General features: G+C 44.3%; 1 pseudogene; it reads right to left on the bottom strand.

The window, feature by feature from the left end:
• Positions 1-358: 358 nt before the first annotated feature.
• Positions 359-19,388, bottom strand: LOC143603492 (UDP-glycosyltransferase 84B1-like; annotated as a pseudogene).
• Between the last annotated feature and the right edge of the window lie 464 nt (positions 19,389-19,852).

Raw genomic sequence — 19,852 nt, 5'->3', positions numbered from 1 at the left:
AACCCTAATTCTTAAAGTCCTTGATTCTTCGTTGACCTTATCATCCATAGAAACGGTCGGTTTAGACAATTGGCTATACTCTCTATTTCTTTTTCCGACAACGACAGTATAGTCCCGAATGAGAGATATAAACAACCGAAGAGGGTTTTTGTTGTTTGAAAAGAAAATTATTATGTTCCATTTCTCGGTGCCTAATTAATTACTTGTCCGCAGTCCAAAACAAAGTCCACATAATGGATGATATTCATAAAAGACATGAAACGGATACTGCTCACAAGATGAGTTCGTTAAATTCCATGCACCAATCAAACATACAAACCTGACATTAAAATTTCATATGAAACCATTATGTAATTTAGTTAGTAATTTTACTCGTGTATACGTGATAGTGATGTGGCAGGACATTTTTTTCCTGCCTTTTAGTAAAACCATTACACTGATGAGGTAATATCCACACTTATTTTTGTTTGGAATATGAAAGAAGAAATGATTTCATTTACAAACATCTTAATATTGTTGTCCGATGAACCACCTTCCGCCAATGCTTCACACGCCACTGTTTTCAACTCCAAGGCATTCTTCCTAAACTCCTCGGATCTCGGACCGCTCATAACCTCCTCCACGCATCTCCCCACTTCCTCCCCACTAAGAACACCTTCGGAATTCTTCTTCAACCTCACACCAACACCCCAGACATCAGTCACGAGCTTAGCGTTTGTGGGTTGATCACTCCACTGTGGACACGCAATAATCGGTACACCAGCCACGAGGCTTTCCAACAGTGAGGTCCACCCACAGTGACTCAAGAAACACCCGACCGCAGGATGTGACTAGGCATGTTCAAAACGGTTTAGGACTAGGAACCGGAACCGGTTCCTAACCGGTTCCTATATTCAAAACCCCCTTTTAAACCGGTTTCAGGCTCGAACCGGTTAGGGAACCGAACCGGTTCTCCCACCCTCGGACCCCTAACCTATCTAACCGGTTCTTACCGGTTCCTAACCCGGTTCCTGTACCGTAACCGGTCAAAAAACGGCTATTTTTGACCCCAACGGTCAAAAACCGGCAAAAAAACGGTTAGGAACCGGTTCCGGATGGTTCGGTTCCAGAACCGGTTCCGGTTCGGTTCCGGTTCCTACCCGCCCCCACTCAGAAATGCAAGAACCGGTCACGGATCATCGGGTTGAATCAGATAGGGTCCGGTTCCTACAAAAAACGGGTAGGAACCGGTTCGGGTCCGGTTCGGGTCCACCGGTTCGGTTCCAGGAACCGGTTTCGTTGAATATCTCCAGATGTGACAACACTTCCACTTGTGGGCTCCAACTCACAATCAATCCTTGTTCCTTAATCTCTTCCAGATGCCCTAATTCTTGAAGTTCTTGATCTTTTGATGACCTTAACACCCACAAAAAGGTCGGTGTATACTTCTCAAACCTGTAGCTATACTCTCTATTTCATTTTTCGACAACGACCAGATAGTCCCAAATGAGATATAAACAACAGAAGATACTCTTTTTTTATTTAGCCACTCTACACATTTACTCTCATCATCCGCTTTGAAAAGATTAAAACCAACATCTTCTTCCTTACCCATAATCTTCGACGAAACTAATGGTCCGACCGGCCAAAAGTCACAACTAGACATAATAACATCTTTCTCGATCTCCATGAGCGAATTCCCGAGCACCCACTTCACCTTGTGTAAATTATTAAACACTTTCCTTAGCATACCATCAAGCGTATGCGACTTGTTCGTTGGAAGAACAAACGACGGCAACTCTTCCACATTAAAAACAGGCAGACCAGGACGAACAACTTGACACTATTGTGATAGAAGAATCCATTCAGGACGAACAACTTGACTATGGTCAGTTTGGAGATGACGAGGAGCAGGCTGCGCCAGGTGTTGAGGGCGGTGATGAGGATGATGAAGAGGCTGAAGTCGACGTGGAGACCTGAGAAGCCCTTCATGTTTTTTTTTTTTTTTATTTGTAGTTTGTATCACATCTTGTAAACTTGTAAATTTCAATGCTTTGGAATGAAATTTTGTTTTTCCCTTCTTCGCATCTTGCGCATTCCCCATTCATCTCTTTATATTGCATGTTTGCTTGTTGAATATAAGATATGCTTGCACGTTGAAATAAGAACAAGGTTGTAAGGAAATTATTATACTTAATCCTTGTCATATTGTATGTGATTTTGCCATATCTTGATTATGTTGACACGTGCCTTGGCGTTTTCATTATTCCTCTTTTGCGCGACGTTATCGCGCATTTATTATATGGAATTATGAGTTTTTTAGCCTTTACGTGTCAATATGTGTTACTCAGATATCCATTACAATTTGATGCGCGACCTCGACCTGAGACCTTAACAACTATGTTTTGGCATTTGCTTTGCCTTAGTTGTGCTTAGGTATTTTTATGGTCAGGCTGCGCAGCATGTAGGATGGATGTTGTGAGTGATTTGAGCTAAGGCTCACATTATTGGGCTAAGGCCCTGAGCTAAGGCTCGTATTATTGGGCTAAGGCCCTGACGTTCTAGAGTTAAGACTCGTTAACGCGTTTGAGCTTGAAGCTCGCGCATGTATGTTTTACTTCGTTTTATTTCGTTTTGATGTCAATACAATGTTGTCATATTGCTCAAAATTAATAAAGGGAAGTGTGAAACATGTATGCAAAAGGTGATAGAATCCACATTAAGAGAAGATAGCGCGTATCATTATTCATAATGGCTTAAAAATCCTTGATTACAAACTTGACATTTTTTACATGAAACATTTTCTAAGCTGTGCCGCGTTCCATGCGCGCGGGATCTTCTTTCCATTCAAATCTTTTAAAGCGTATGCGCCTTTTCCCAATTCTTCCGAGACTTGATAAGGTCCCTCCCAATTGGGGGACATTTTTCCCGGGGGTATCGCGCGGCTAGCTTCATTGTTTCGAAGGACAAAATCATTTTTCTTGAAGTGGCATTCTTTCACGCGCTGGTTGTAATATTTTTCCAGTTTTTTCTTGTATTTGGCTTCACTGATGATAGCCGCCTCTCTGCGCCCTTCAAGTAAGTTGAGATCCAGCCTTCTTTCGCGCTCGTTATCAATCTTGTTCATCATGAGCACTCTATGGATGGGCATCCAATTTCTGCTGGAATCATAGCCTCCGTTCCATAGGTTAGGCTGAACGGGGATTCGCCATTGCTGGTTTTGCTTAATGTCCTGTGTGCCCACAGGACATTAGGTAGCTCTTCGACCCAAGAATGGGATTCTCCCTCCAACCTTTTCTTCAGCCCATTTAACAAGCTTTGATTCGCGCGCTCCACTTGGCCATTCCCCTGAGGGTGGTATACCGAAGTGAAGATTTGGTTGATGCGCAACTCCTTGAGCCAGTTGGATATCTTCCTGTCAGTGAATTGTTTGCCATTATCGCTCACAATTTCCATGGGCAAGCCAAAACGGCATATGATGTGGCTCCAGATAAACTGCTTCATCGCTTCGGCTGTGATTTTTGCTAGTGGCTTGGCTTCAACCCATTTTGTAAAATAGTCTACTGCCACTACCAAAAATTTTACTCGCCCTTGCGCTTGCGGTAGGGGACCCACAATATCGATTGCCCATTTGTGAAAAGGCCATGCGGAGGTCACCGGAATCAAGTTGTTCTTTGACCGCATGGTGTTTGGCGCATAGCTCTGACATGCTTTGCATTTTTGGATCTCTTTTAGAGCGTCCAAGTACATGCCAGGCCAATAGTAACCTGCGCTCATTGCCTTGGCAACCACCATGCGCGGGCCAGCATGTATTCCACAGATTCCTTCGTGTATCTCTCTGATCACATAGCTTGCTTCCTCAGCATCTAGGCATTTCATGAGCGGTCCAAGATAAGAGCGTCGATATAATGTACCATCAAGCAGTTCATAGTTCTGCGACTTGTGTCTTATCTTCCTCGCCTGTGCGCGATCGTCCGGTACTTTTCCCTCCTTCAAGAATTCCATTACTGGAGTTATCCATGATGAAGGGGTTGTATGAGTTACAAGGACAGACTTCGCTCCCACCGACGGGTTGCTCATTACTTCTACCCTGACATCTTTGCCAAAGTGATCGAAGCTGGTTGATGCCATCTTGCTCAGCGCGTCAGCAGATTTGTTTTCACTGCGCGGAATATGAATGATTCTGAAGCAGTCAAATTGCTCGATGAGCTTTTTCGCCTGCTCTAGATACAGAGGCATGGTGTTCTCCTTGGCATCATAAAGGCCATTGACCTGTGCTGCTACCAAGTATGAATCAACATGGGCCTCTAGCTTTTTAACTCCGAATTTGTGCGCGATGCGCAGGCCAGCCAGCAGGGCTTCATACTCAGCTTCATTGTTGGTGCTCTTGAAGTCCAACCTGATGGCGTAAGTATATTCCTGATTCTCTGGATCCACCAGCTTGAGGCCTGCGCCGGATCCTTCGTTGTTTGAAGCTCCGTCGGTGAATAATCTCCAAACATTTTCTTCATCATTGGCTCGCGGAGGGTCTACCTCGCGCTGAGCCTCTTCAATTTTTCCTTCGGGAATTTCTGCAATGAAATCAGCCAAGACTTGTCCCTTTATTGCTGGACGGGGCTTATAGGCGATCGTGTGCTCTCCTAACTCCAGCGCCCATTTTGTTAGCCTTCCCGAGAGCGCGGGGCGCCGCAAGACTTGCTGGATGTTGTAACCAGTTAGAACTTCAATAGGATGACCATTGAAATATCTGTGAAGCTTGCGCGACGCATGTGTTAGTGATAAAACTAACTTTTCCATGATGGAGTAGCGCGTCTCAGGATCTGTCAGGACCCGACTCACATAGTATATTGGCGTTTGGATTCCCTTGCGATCCACCAACAATACTGCACCGATGGCGCGCTCTCCTGCTGATAGGTACAATGTCAAATTTTCACCAGGAAGTGGAGCTGTGAGCGCGGGCAGATTTATCAAACATTCTTTTATCTCACTGAAAGCTTGCTCGGCCTCAGGAGTCCATTTGAATTGGCTTTTCTTTAAGCAATTTCTCAATGTGTTGACAAATGGGGTAGATTTGCTTGCATGGTTCGCTAGGAACCTGTTGATTGATACCAATCTACCATTCAGCTTCTGGACTTCTTTCATGGTGGATGGCGAAGGCATGTCAAGGATGGCCTCCACCTTCTCAGGGTTCACCTTGAAACCATCCTTGGTGACCATTACACCTAGAAATTTTCCCTCTTGTACGCCGAAAGTGCATTTGCTCGGATTGAGCTTCATGTTAACTTCCTTTAGGCGCCCAAGGGTTTCTTCGATGTCTTTGAGCATTTGTTTTTCCTCCCTGCTTTTGATCACCAAATCATCCACATAGACTTCTAGGTTTCTTCCAATTTGCTCGCTGAAAACGGCATCCATAAGTCTTTGGTAGGTGGCTCCCGCATTTTTCAAACCAAAGGGCATTTTTGTGTAACAAAAAACACCCTTGTCGGTTCTGAAGGCGGTCTTGTCCTCGTCTTGTGGTGCCATTTGAATCTGGTGATAGCCCTTGTAGGCATCCAGGAAACATTTGAGCTTGAATGGCGCCACGGAGTCCACCTTTGCGTCGATGTTTGGTAGGGGGTAACAATCTTTTGGGCACGCTTTGTTGAGGTCCTTGAAGTCAATGCACATCCTCCACGACCCGTTACTTTTCTTTACCATCACAGGATTGGCTACCCACGTCTGGTATCGTATCGGGCGGATGATGTTTGCGCGCAGTAGATCCTCAACCTGCTCATTCATGGCCCTCGCTTTCTCATCCCCCATGACTCTCTTCTTTTGAGCAATTGGCTCTACAGACTTGAACGTGTTGAGAGAATGTTGTGCCAGGTCTCGCGGAACCCCAGTCATATCAGAGTGTTGCCACGCGAAGACCGACATATATGCTGTGAGCAATCTTTTCATTCTCAACCTCGTGTCGTCTGATATCGTTGCGCCAATTGTGATTTTCTGCTCCGGGAATTTTGGGTTGAGAATCCATTCCTCTGGCGCGTTGTCTGCCATTGGACGTTTCATTCTCCCTTTCCGCGGAGTATTTGTCACTGCACACAAATGATCTCGGTATACAAAAGTTACACCTGTTGGTGTTGGGAACCCCAACGCGCCGTGCGCTGGCGACGGTATGGCGTTGAATTGGGCAATCGTTCCCCTACCCAAGATCATATTGTGGCATGAAGTGGTGGGCAAGACCAAGAAGTTGACAACTTCGGCTCGCTTGTGTTTCTCATCCCCCATGGTTAGTTCAAATTGTATTTGACCTAGGGGATGAATGATTTCATTTGAAACACCAGAGATTGGTGCATTCACAATTTCAAGCCTTGCTTGGTCTGCCGGATCCAGTTTTCTGAAACATTGCTCATACATGATGTCTATTTCGCTGCCAGTGTCTACCAGGACTTTTGACACTTCATAATGAGCAATATGTGTAGTGATGACAAGATGACTGCTGATAGAAGGGCCTCCTGTGACAACTGCCCAATCCGACCCAACCCAGGTACCCGTTTTCGAATCCGATTCTTTTTATGATTTAAAATTTGATTATTAATCTTTGTAAATTTAACATTAAATAAATAATATATATATATAAATATATTTTTATATTACTTACTAATAATAATAATTTCTCTTCGCCGTCCCGCCTCCCTTTTTCTCTCTTGTCGCCGTCCCGCCCCCCTGCTTAACCCTTAAGCCTTGAAACCCTTTCTCTCTTAACTCTCTGCTTGTCCTCTGGTTCTTCCCGCCTAAGGATGTCTGCGCAGCTCCACGCGCCAGACTCCTTACAAGGAAGCCTGCGTGAAGACCAGCTGTTCCTGCGATACGCGAGGAGAACTGTTCCCGCGGCGCGCCAAGGATTGTAGTTCTTCCCGCGGCGCGCTAAGGATTGTAGTTCTTCCCGCGGCGCGCGAAGGATTGTTGTTCTTCCCGCGGCGCGCTAAGGATTGTTCTGTCTGCCTTCGCCCTCGCGCACTCAAGCCTTCTCGCGCTAGACACTTAAGTCTTTTCTCCGATTTAGGTCAGCCTGTATGCTTTTGTAATATCTTATCTTTTGTATGAGCACTGTAGGTCAGTTCCGACATCTGTCCGAAAAGCCACTTTCGGCGCAGCATGCGCACCAATCCTATTGGTTGACAGAAAAAGTGACTGACATAATCTTTTGAAATCCTCTTTTGCATGTCTTGAACAGTGTTTTATCTGACACCTCCCATGCTTTGAACTGTAACCTGTCAGCTTTTCCCTATCCCCTGCAGCTGCCGGCATATCTTTTGATATCTTTTGCTTTTGGTTTCTTGTGCTTTTTGATATCTTTTGCTTGATTTGATAAGATCTTTTCCCCTTTCAAGGGATTGTGCTCCCTTGGGTTTTCCTATAAATTAAGCTAATTTCTTGTTTATTAACACTACACACACTACACTTAAACACTCCCCAAATCTCTCTCCCTTTGCTCTCTGCCGTAGTTCCTCAGCAACGCCACTCCTCTCTTTGCCTCCGTCTTCTCTTCTGTTCTGCCCGGAATCTCGGTAAATATAAATATATATATATTTTGTTTTAATTTGTTTAACTAACAAAAATCGGTAATTACCGCATTTATTCAAGACATAAAAACCAATCGTTAAACCAATAACCTCTTATTTATAGGTTAACTTGTGCTTGTTTTAAAATTGGAATCTTGCATCATCTTTCAACGCACCGTTTACATGTGAGTAACCTCGTACTTAATCCCCTTTTATTTTTTTAAACGTTTTGGGATGTTCATGTGTTCGTACAACTTGAGTCTTAAACTTGTTTATGAAATTTATGTGCGCAAAACCCCATGTGTTATGGACGTTTACTTGGCTGTTTATTTGTATGTGTGAATCATTAACCGCTTTGTTCGGCCTATTCCGAAGTTTTCATGGATCCATTAGATGAACACGGGAGACCTATCGTTTACGGTTTTTCTTGTTTTGTTTACACATGCACGTATGATTACTTGTTTTTGTGCTCGATTGGGAGCACGGATTGAACTATGAGCTATGATCTATTTAGGCTTGATCACAATCTGATTACACCCTATGTTAAACCCCAGTTAAGCACATGTTGCGCTCAGTGATTGTTATTATCTATTTATATCTATTAAACTTGATTGCTCACCGACACGCAAGTGTTGACGTTTTATTTTAACACATGTTCAGGTTTGCTGTAGCTGCTTTTGGAAACTCGAGGACACGTAGGATGTTTTCTTTTTCTTTGGACCTAGATTAAAATGTAACAAGACAAATTTATGTATTTGAATATTTTGATTTATGATATGTGATTTATGTTACTTTACGATTTGTGTTCTGCGCGTGCGCAATGAAAATGTATTTATTAAATATTGACACCCAAATAGTGTCACGAGTAATGAAACAATACGTGGCGCCCCGATGTATAATCCGCCATCGGTCGGGGTGTTACAGATTGGTATCAGAGCTCCGTGACTTTAGGATAGGTGGTTAGACGTAACGACCTAGAATACCTAAGAGTCCCTTCTCGCACATGAGAAATATCTCATGTTTGCGCGCTAATTGTTAATTACTCGATATTTATAAGATATGCTTGCGCATACGCAGCACATGATTTCGTGTTTTATCCGCGATCTTTCGATTTTTATTGTTAAATTTCAATTTATTTCTTTACTTACATATTCGTTTGTTGTTGGGATTTAGCATTGAAAATCCGAAAAGTCATGGTGATACATGAATAGTTGATTTTCAATCCCCATTAACTTTATGTTTTAAAGTGAAGATTTGAAAAGTCATGGTGATACATGAATTGTCAATCTCCAATATTCATTTACTCGATATTTTAAATTGAGAATTCGGAAAGTCATGGTGATACATGAATTGTCAATCTCCAATATTCATTTACTCGATATTTTAAATTGAGAATTCGGAAAGTCATGGTGATGCATGAATTGTCGATTTTCAATTCGAATTCATTACCTGTATTAAGTTTGCATTTAAATTCATATTTTACTTCAAAATTTGATAGCATTTAACTCCGCGAAACAAGCTTTACGACGATATACTTTGCGCTAAAACGATTTCCCATACCAGGATATTAACGAAAACTAAAACTTTTATAGAATGCCTCCGCTATCAGCTCGCCGTCATCAGAGGAGAGAGGCCGCGCGCAGACGTATGCAGCGTCGTTCCCAGGAAATGGCCACCGCAATAGCCCAAGCCTTAAATCAAAATAATACCAACCCCTCCGGATACAATATTAAATCCTTTAATGCGGGTAACCCTCCGAAATTCACAGGGCTTGAAGGAGCCACCGTAATGCTCCAATGGCTCGAGAAAATTGAGAACACCTTCCTCCATACCCAATGCCCTCCAGACCGACGAACCTTATACGCCTCAAGTGTCCTAGAATCAAGGGCGCTTACATGGTGGAACGGAGTAGCTCACGCGCGTGGCGCAGGGGCTGCTTCTAGCATGCTCTGGGAGGAATTCAAGTATCTTTTGACTCGAGAATTCTGCCCTCCCAACGAAGTAAAGCGCCTTGAGGAGGAATTTTGGAACTTGAAACAGTACAGTGGCGAAGCGCGCGAGTACGCTACGCGCTTTCACGAACTAAGTTTGCTTGTCCCGCACCTAGTTACCCCTTCCCGCCGAGCCATCGAGAAGTTTCTTGGGGGTCTCCCCATGGAAATTCAAGATTCTGTATGGGCCAGGAACCCAGCAACCCTCTCTGACGCCATCGAGTTGGCCGCTGTGCTCAGCGACAACCATGTCAGGGCAGGAACCTGTTCCTGCGGGGAGCCGAGAAGACCAAACTCACCAAGACTGTCCCAGAACCAACAGAAACCAAGCCAGAACCCTCAAACCGTAACAACCTCAAGCGGCGGCGCAAACCCAATCATCAAGCCTACGCGCTTACCAACCCGCTCGTTGTCCAGCAACCCGCCTACCAACCTCCAGTATACGCTCCTAACCCACTGTCAACCTACCCAACACCCCCTGTAGTTCATAACTATGCCTTAACCAATCCCGCACTCCCTGCCCCGTCAACTAAGAAACCTTACACAGGAAACCAACCCTTTTGCCCAACCTGTAGACTTCACCATCCAACTCAAGTCCCGTGTCGACAATGTAACCGATGTGGCCGTACTGGTCACACTGCTGAGAACTGTAGAGTCCTTCCCGCCAACCCAATCGCACAAACACCACCAACTTACCCGCTAAACCCACAACCAACATACCCTAATCCACGACCCAGGTCGTGCTATAACTGCGGTGACCCCAGCCATTTCCGGAACGCGTGCCCGAGACTGCAAGTACAAATTACGCAAGTTAATCCGGTTAACCAAATTTCAAACCAAGTGACGCGCGGACGAGCTTTTAATATAACCGCGCACCAAGCGCAAGCGAATAATGACGTGGTTAATGGTACATTTTTACTTAACGGACAATATGCATCTATACTTTTTGATACTGGCGCCGATAGAAGTTTTATTTCTCGCGCATTTGAACAAAAACTTGCGCGACCGCGAGTAAACTTAAACGAAAACTTTTCAGTTGAATTGGCTAATGGTGAAACTATTTTAATAAACTCCTTGATCAAAGATTGCACGCTTAACCTTAATGAACATGATTTTCTAATCGACCTCATTCCCATGCCTCTTGGAAGTTTTGATGTGATTATTGGAATGGACTGGCTCTCGCAAAATCGCGCCGAAGTAATCTGCGCCAAGAAGTTGATTCGCATTCCTTGGGAAAATGGTCAAGATCTTCATATCTACGGCGAGAAACCATCTAACGGTCTTAAACTTATGTCATGCTCTGAAGCCCGAAGACTTTTGCGGAAGAAATGTGTCGCGTTCTTAGCTCATGTGGTCCAACCCGATGAAGGAAAGAAGAAACTTTCTGAAATTCCCATCGTGCGTGACTTTCCTGAAGTCTTCCCCGATGATCTTCCTGGTTTACCTCCCGCTCGGGAAGTTGAGTTTCGTGTTGATCTTGTCCCTGGTGCATCCCCCGTCGCCAAATCTCCTTATCGACTTGCACCCGCTGAAATGCAAGAATTAGCAAGTCAACTTCAAGAGTTGACCGATAAAGGATTCATTCGCCCTAGCTCTTCGCCGTGGGGTGCTCCGGTGTTGTTCGTTAAAAAGAAAGATGGATCGTTTCGCATGTGTATCGATTACCGCGAGCTGAACAAGCTCACCATTAAGAACCGGTACCCCTTACCGCGTATTGACGACCTCTTTGACCAACTCCAAGGTGCCTCTTGTTTCTCCAAAATCGATCTCCGTTCTGGCTATCACCAGTTGCGTATCCGCGAAGAAGATATTCCCAAAACTGCCTTTCGAACCCGCTACGGTCATTTTGAATTCTTGGTCATGTTGTAAACAAGATGGGTATTCATGTCGACCCATCCAAAATTGAAGCAATCAAGAACTGGATTTCACCGTCCACTCCTACCGAAATCCGTTCCTTTTTGGGCTTAGCTGGTTACTACCGGCGATTCATTTCGAACTTCTCAAAAATCGCCTTGCCTTTAACAGCATTAACGCACAAAGGCAAACCGTATATTTGGGGCTCGAAGCAAGAAGAAGCCTTTCAAACGCTCAAGCAATTGTTGTGCGAAGCTCCTGTTCTAGCGTTACCTGAGGGTACTGACGACCTTGTCGTTTATTGTGATGCCTCCAACCAAGGTCTCGGTTGTGTACTTATGCAACGAGGCAAGGTTATCGCTTACGCGTCTAGGCAACTCAAAATTCATGAAAAGAATTATACGACTCACGACCTCGAACTTGGTGCAGTTGTATTTGCCTTAAAAATCTGGAGACACTACCTATATCGTACTAAGTGCATCATTTACACAGACCATAAAAGCCTTCAGCACATTTTTGATCAAAAGGAACTTAACATGAGACAACGCCGATGGAACGAACTCATCAGCGATTACGATTGTGAGATCCGATATCACCCTGGAAAGGCTAATGTGGTAGCCGATGCGCTCAGCCGCAAACCCAGTCAACTCAACTGTATCTTGCCGCGCACGCAACTTCATTTCGCGCCGATCCAAAACGATCTTGAATCGCGCATTCGCGACGCGCAGCGCGCATCGATCAGCAAAGGCAACCTACGCGCCGAGTTAGCGTGTGGTGCAGAAGCGCATCTAGTCCCTAACCTGAATGGAATTCTCTGTTATCTCAATCGCATCTGGATCCCCAATGATGAGAATCTTCGCTCTGTCATACTGAGTGAAGCGCACAAAACTCGGTATTCCGTTCATCCTGGTGCTGACAAAATGTACAAAGATTTGCGCCTTTCTTATTGGTGGCCTGGTATGAAAAAGGATATTGCTGTGTTCGTAGCTAAATGCCTAACTTGTTCTAAGGTAAAAGCTGAACATCAACGCCCATCTGGTTTGCTCGAACAACCTGAAATTCCTACGTGGAAATGGGAAAGTATAGCAATGGACTTTATCACCAAGTTACCCTTGACCGCAAGCAAACATGATAGCATTTGGGTAATAGTGGATCGATTGACCAAGTCTGCCCACTTTCTGCCCATTCGTGAAACCTACCGTGTTGAACAACTTGCGCATCTTTATGTCAAAGAAATTGTTTGCCGTCATGGTACTCCCTTGAGCATCATATCCGATCGCGATGGCCGTTTTATATCTCGCTTTTGGAAATCTCTCCAATCTGCGTTAGGAACTCGTTTGGACATGAGTACTGCATATCATCCTCAGACTGACGGACAGTCTGAGCGAACCATCCAAACCCTTGAGGATATGCTTCGATCTTGTGTTCTTGATTTTGGAGGTAATTGGGATTCACACCTACCTCTGATCGAGTTCTCTTATAATAACAGCTATCATTCTAGCATCGGTATGGCCCCCTTTGAAGCACTTTACGGTCGAAAGTGCCGCTCGCCGATTTGTTGGAACGAAGTGGGTGAAGTTCAAATCACAGGACCCGAACTAGTTCAAGAGACAACCGATAAAATCGCCAAGATCCGTGATCATCTGCTGACTGCCAGAAGCCGACAGAAGAGTTACGCAGATCGCAGGCGGAAGCCTCTCGAATTTCTAGTTGGTGATCTTGTTCTCCTCAAAGTGTCGCCCTGGAATGGTGTTGTCCGCTTTGGGAAGAAAGGTAAGCTTGCACCTCGTTATGTTGGTCCATTCAAGATTCTTGCGAGGGTGGGAAAAGTTGCCTACAAGCTGGACCTGCCACCCGCGCTCAGCAATGTGCATCCAACTTTCCATGTATCCAATCTCAAGAAATGTTTAGCTGACGAGAACCTCCACATACCACTTGATGAAGTTCAAGTTGATGAGTCTATGCATTTCGTTGAGAAGCCTGTCGAGATTATGGATCGCGAGATGAAGCAAACCAAGCGCAGTCGCATCCCTATTGTTAAAGTTCGTTGGCAGTCCAAGCGCGGAGCCGAGTTCACTTGGGAAAGGGAAGATCAGATGAAGATCAAGTACCCACACCTTTTCTCTGCGCAACCTACTTCGAGGTAAATTTCGGGACGAAATTTCTTAAAGTAGGGGAGACTGTGACAACTGCCCAATCCGACCCGACCCAGGTACCCGTTTTCGAATCCGATTCTTTTTATGATTTAAAATTTGATTATTAATCTTTGTAAATTTAACATTAAATAAATAATATATATATATAAATATATTTTTATATTACTTACTAATAATAATAATTTCTCTTCGCCGTCCCGCCTCCCTTTTTCTCTCTTGTCGCCGTCCCGCCCCCCTGCTTAACCCTTAAGCCTTGAAACCCTTTCTCTCTTAACTCTATGCTTGTCCTCTGGTTCTTCCCGCCTAAGGATGTCTGCGCAGCTCCACGCGCCAGACTCCTTACAAGGAAGCCTGCGTGAAGACCAGCTGTTCCTGCGATACGCGAGGAGAACTGTTCCCGCGGCGCGCCAAGGATTGTAGTTCTTCCCGCGGCGCGCTAAGGATTGTAGTTCTTCCCGCGGCGCGCGAAGGATTGTTGTTCTTCCCGCGGCGCGCTAAGGATTGTTCTGTCTGCCTTCGCCCTCGCGCACTCAAGCCTTCTCGCGCTAGACACTTAAGTCTTTTCTCCGGTTTAGGTCAGCCTGTATGCTTTTGTAATATCTTATCTTTTGTATGAGCACTGTAGGTCAGTTCCGACATCTGTCCGAAAAGCCACTTTCGGCGCAGCATGCGCACCAATCCTATTGGTTGACAGAAAAAGTGACTGACATAATCTTTTGAAATCCTCTTTTGCATGTCTTGAACAGTGCTTTATCTGACACCTCCCATGCTTTGAACTGTAACCTGTCAGCTTTTCCCTATCCCCTGCAGCTGCCGGCATATCTTTTGATATCTTTTGCTTTTGGTTTCTTGTGCTTTTTGATATCTTTTGCTTGATTTGATAAGATCTTTTCCCCTTTCAAGGGATTGTGCTCCCTTGGGTTTTCCTATAAATTAAGCTAATTTCTTATTTATTAACACTACACACACTACACTTAAACACTCCCCAAATCTCTCTCCCTTTGCTCTCTGCCGTAGTTCCTCAGCAACGCCACTCCTCTCTTTGCCTCCGTCTTCTCTTCTGTTCTGCCCGGAATCTCGGTAAATATAAATATATATATATTTTGTTTTAATTTGTTTAACTAACAAAAATCGGTAATTACCGCATTTATTCAGGACATAAAAACCAATCGTTAAACCAATAACCTCTTATTTATAGGTTAAGTTGTGCTTGTTTTAAAATTTGAATCTTGCATCATCTTTCAACTCACCGTTTACATGTGAGTAATCTCGTACTTAATCCCCTTTTATTTTTTTAAACGTTTTGGGATGTTCATGTGTTCGTACAACTTGAGTCTTAAACTTGTTTATGAAATTTATGTGCGCAAAACCCCATGTGTTATGGACGTTTAGTTGGCTGTTTATTTGTATGTGTGAATCATTAACCGCTTTGTTCGGCCTATTCCGAAGTTTTCATGGATCCATTAGATGAACACGGGAGACCTATCGTTTACGGTTTTTCTTGTTTTGTTTACACATGCACGTATGATTACTTGTTTTTGTGCTCGATTGGGAGCACGGATTGAACTATGAGCTATGATCTATTTAGGCTTGATCACAATCTGATTACACCCTATGTTAAACCCCAGTTAAGCACATGTTGCGCGCAGTGATTGTTATTATCTATTTATATCTATTAAACTTGATTGCTCACCGACACGCAAGTGTTGACGTTTTATTTTAACACATGTTCAGGTTTGCTGTAGCTGCTTTTGGAAACTCGAGGACACGTAGGATGTTTTCTTTTTCTTTGGACCTAGATTAAAATGTAACAAGACAAATTTATGTATTTGAATATTTTGAGTTATGATATGTGATTTATGTTACTTTACGATTTGTGTTCTGCGCGTGCGCAATGAAAATGTATTTATTAAATATTGACACCCAAATAGTGTCACGAGTAATGAAACAATACGTGGCGCCCCGATGTATAATCCGCCATCGGTCGGGGTGTTACACCTCCCCTGATTCTTGGGAAGATTACCTGTTGCTCGCGCCAATCTCCTTGGATTTGCGCGCTTCTCTTTCTTGATCTTTGCCCTTGATTTCCCCCCTCGGCTACACAGATTCTTTTGAACTTTTTGCTGGCAGAGGCTCCTTCTGGTTGTTCATTTTCTGGTCTTGAGTTTTTCACCAGGTGAGCCAGTTTGCCTGATTTCACATCTTTTTCAATTTCATCCTTCAAGTGGTGGCATGCATCAGTGTTGTGTCCTGTGGACTTGTGAAACTCACAGTACTTGCCACTGTTTGATGGTCCCTGGCGGTGTAGTGGCTTGGGGCTTTTGAATTGGACATTCTCAGTGCTTAACACTTGTGAAGGTGTTTTAGTGAGGGGAGTCCATATTCTTGGCAGAGGTCTGCTAGGATCTCTGCCGCCTTCCCTCTTATCACCTTCCCCGCGATTACGAATGTCTTTTTGGGGCTGAGGTGAGCTTGGTTGCGCCTGTTTTTCTGCGGGAGAAAAACTGGTTGGTTGCAACCTGGACCATACAGTGTTCTGTTTGCCCCTTCTTTCGTTGCTGCGCGGTGCCTCTGCTTGATGCCCTCTTTCTCTCGCTCTATCCTGGGCAATTTGTTTTTCATTTCTCACGAAGACTCGCGATGCTTCCATTAGTTTGGCCCAAGTGGTGGGCATGCCATCTCTGCTTACGAGAGCTCGGCGGAGTTGATCACTGCACGCGCCTTGTATAAAGGCCACGCGCAATAGTTGCTCAGTGATGCCTCCGATTGCCAGAGACTCCTGATTGAAACGAGTGATGTAGTCTTCAATCGTTTCATCATTCCTGTGCACGCAGTGCATGATGTCATCAGGGTCGCGCGTGTGTCTGCGCTGTTGTACGTAATGAGCTTGGAACTTTTCCAATAGTTCCTCGAACCCATCGATTTGCCCAGTCGGCAAGCTTTCGAACCAGACACGCGCCGCGCCCGTGAGGCAGCGAGCAAACATGTGACACCATGTTGGCATCGTCCAGCTTTCTAGGTTTCTCGTGTTGTAAAAACCTTGCAAGAAATCGTCTGGATCTGTTGTGCCGTCATATTTGCCCAAACCACTTGGCATCTTGGTTTTGTGCTGAATGGGGGCCTTCGCGATGCGCTCAGTGAATTTTGAATGTTTCACTAAGATGGCTGGCCTGTACGGTGTGGTTACGTCCACTTGCCCTCTCACTGGTGGGCTGTATGGTGCTTGCAGATCCAGATCGGCTCTGGCTCCAGGCGCCATGTTCATTTGCGCGCGGGGCTGTGAGCCTCCTACATGAGTATCTCGCGTCCTCCTGACGCTGTGCACTTCTTCATCACTAAACTCAGCGTGTTCAGTGTGAACAGAGTGACCCTCTTCCGGCGCGCCCCCTTCTTGTTCCATGAACAGTTTGCTTATCAAACGCTTGCCTTTGTGTTTTGTGTTTGACCAGCTCATTGTACTTGTCCATTAGACGCCGTTGCTCGTTTATGAGCCATTCTTTAGGGTCATTTGTTTCATCTTCTGGACCCATTGGTCCTTTTTGTTTCGCGCCGGCAAGATTTTGTAACGTGAGATCGTCTGGAGGAGTTTCAGTCTGACCATGAGGAGTTGTGATGAAGGGACGGTTACTGGTGGTGCGCGTAGAATCACGCGGCACCCTCAGAAACTGCTGTCCCTCATTAACATCCTCACGTTCAATATCCTCCAGAACTTGATCAACGTTACGAACGCCAGAAACCATGGTGAGAATTTGTTTTTGAGATCTGATGAGATCTTGTTGCCGTTGTAACAGGTGATGGCGCCAATGAAGAAACGTGGATCGACTCACTGGTAGACGATCTACTTTCCTCGGGTGTGATTATGCTATTTCACCGATGGTTCTCTGGGATCTGGATTCTTCCACCTACAAAATGAACAGCACCGTCAACGTACCCCTCAGAAAGGGACAGAGGGGTCCTCTTTGGGGTAACCCTCCGGTGTGAGAATAAGAATTTGTAGGAGAAGATAATAATATGAGAGTAAGGAAATTGAAGTGTATTGCTTGATATAGCTGAATACTGTGTGATTGTCTCTCCTTGTGGAGTTGATGTGGTATTTATAGTGCTAGGGTTTCCAATGATTGGGCTCAGACCCAATTAGGGCCTTGTTGGCCTCCTCCAATTGATTTGTGCCACGTGTCCTTGGGGACACCTGGTGCTTTTTCATTAGTTATAATCACGTGGTAGCACATGGGTTATGCTGAGTTGTCCACCTTTTATTTGGCAGCTGTCAACATCAGCATATTCTTATTCCTTAAAAAGATACCTTCTGGAAGGTTGTCTGACGTGCACAATCAAGGTTGCCCTAATCCTGATTTGGATAAGGACGAGGTTGATTATGTGCATGTGTGATATGCGCCTATCCTGAGGATGCGCGAGGTCTTCTCTTTATTCTCACGCGCAGATGTTTCATGCGCAGATGTGATATGCGCCGCGCACGGATGCGCCACGCGCTGATGTGATATGCGTGAGCATGTGATATGCGTGAGCATATGTGATGCGTGAGCATATGTGATGCCTGAGCATGTGATGCATGAGCATATGTGATATGCGCCATGCGCATAGGTTTTGGCTTTGTGCCTTCATAATATCTTGATTTCAAGTCTCTTGTCTGTATCTTGTGGGTTGACCCGCCTCGCTCGGTGTTGAGGCGGGTACATACCTCTTCACTTACAATCTTTAATTCAAAAACAATCAACTAACTAAACAAAAAGACCTAACAAACCTATTTATAAATAAAAATAAACATTTGAGATGGGCCGGGCCTAACCGACTTAATGAACCAGATGCTCCTGCATCATACTCCCGCTCTTAAAAAAAATCGTCCTCGAGTTTTGCCTCCAGGATCGAATGGAACATCAACCCGCTTCTCATTTATTATTATGATGACTGAGCTAAACAATTTAACTTCATAAGTCGTTTCACTCAACTCTTGATTTATACCACCCGGGTCAAAGGGAACATCAACCCTATTCACCTTACTAATCGTCTCGAGGCTTGTACCACCATGATGTTGAAATTCCCCACTAGATTTTTGCATGTGAAACACGTGGATTTGTAGCTAACGTACACTTGTATAAATTGTTTTGCACAATCTTATTTTTTGCTAGCTCAAACTTTTCAATATTTTATGGAAATAACAAATTAAATAACCCTTCACGTGGAATGCCATCGTAACTAGCAACCTAAAAATTCAAATTATGCTTCTTATCAAAATTACCTTTATCTTTAGAAATGTTCAAATAGCCCATAATCATGCGTGGAGATAATGGAATGTCAACATTTAAACCAAAATTACCATCTGACTCCATAAATGTTGGCATATTGATTGAAACTTCCAAAAACAAGTCCACGCCTCCAACTGATTCATCGTCACTAGTAGTCACAGTCTCGCCACACAAATCCATCGCATGACCATCATCAACATCTAAAGAAACAATTATATTTTTCTGCACATCAGACTTTGTATCACAGTCATTAACGTCTTTATCTTTCTTTGGATCGGTCTCTTGGACGGTAATCCCGCTAAGAATGTTTTGCACAAACGAATATTCTTCTTCATCGAAATCAAATCTGTCTTCATCAAACACGGGGTTGTCTTCAGACACACTTTCTGGATAAATTGGTTCAAATAACCGAGGCGGGTGACTGCCAAACGGATGCTGCTCTCCGTCGTCACCCTCGTCCCAGACGATGGTGCTCGACTCGGTTTCCGCTTTGCACATATCCCCTTTCAACTCGAGATCTCGAATCCTCTGTCGGAGCCGCTTGATCTCTTGTTGTATTTCAAGATCTCGGACTCGTTTCCGTAGCCGTTTGATCATCTTACGATCTCGTGGGTCATAATAGACTCCGTCGCTGCCTCGATCGGCGACTATGCGAGTAGGATGTCGATCTTCACCACGAGCACGTGAACCACCAATGTTCTTGTCGATGCCTCAGTTGGCGACTCTTCGAACAAGAAAACACTCGCCTTCACGTAGAGCCATTTGAACAACCAAAGCTCTGATACCAACTGATGCAGTTTCGGAAGCGATCAATGGCTCGAGACACTTTATGATAATCAAAGACGATAATTGAACCAAAGGTTCCAAGAACAAAGTTCTTATTAATTCATAATCAATCAAAAAACTAATTAACAAATAAACCCTAACACCCTATTTATACTAAACAAAGGAATATAGATAAACATGGAAACGAGATAAACGTAAAAATAATAAAAGATAAACTAATAATTTAAAAGATTTCAATCCCCTATAATGCTCCTGCATCATACTCCCCTTCTTTG

This window comes from Bidens hawaiensis, unplaced genomic scaffold (assembly GCF_021521415.1).
Source record: "Bidens hawaiensis isolate Kalapana, Puna unplaced genomic scaffold, B.hawaiensis_p1.1 tig00062044_1, whole genome shotgun sequence".
Classification (NCBI taxonomy): domain Eukaryota; kingdom Viridiplantae; phylum Streptophyta; class Magnoliopsida; order Asterales; family Asteraceae; genus Bidens; species Bidens hawaiensis.
Note: the sequence above shows the minus strand (reverse complement) of the source record. Positions and strands in the feature narration are given on the sequence as shown.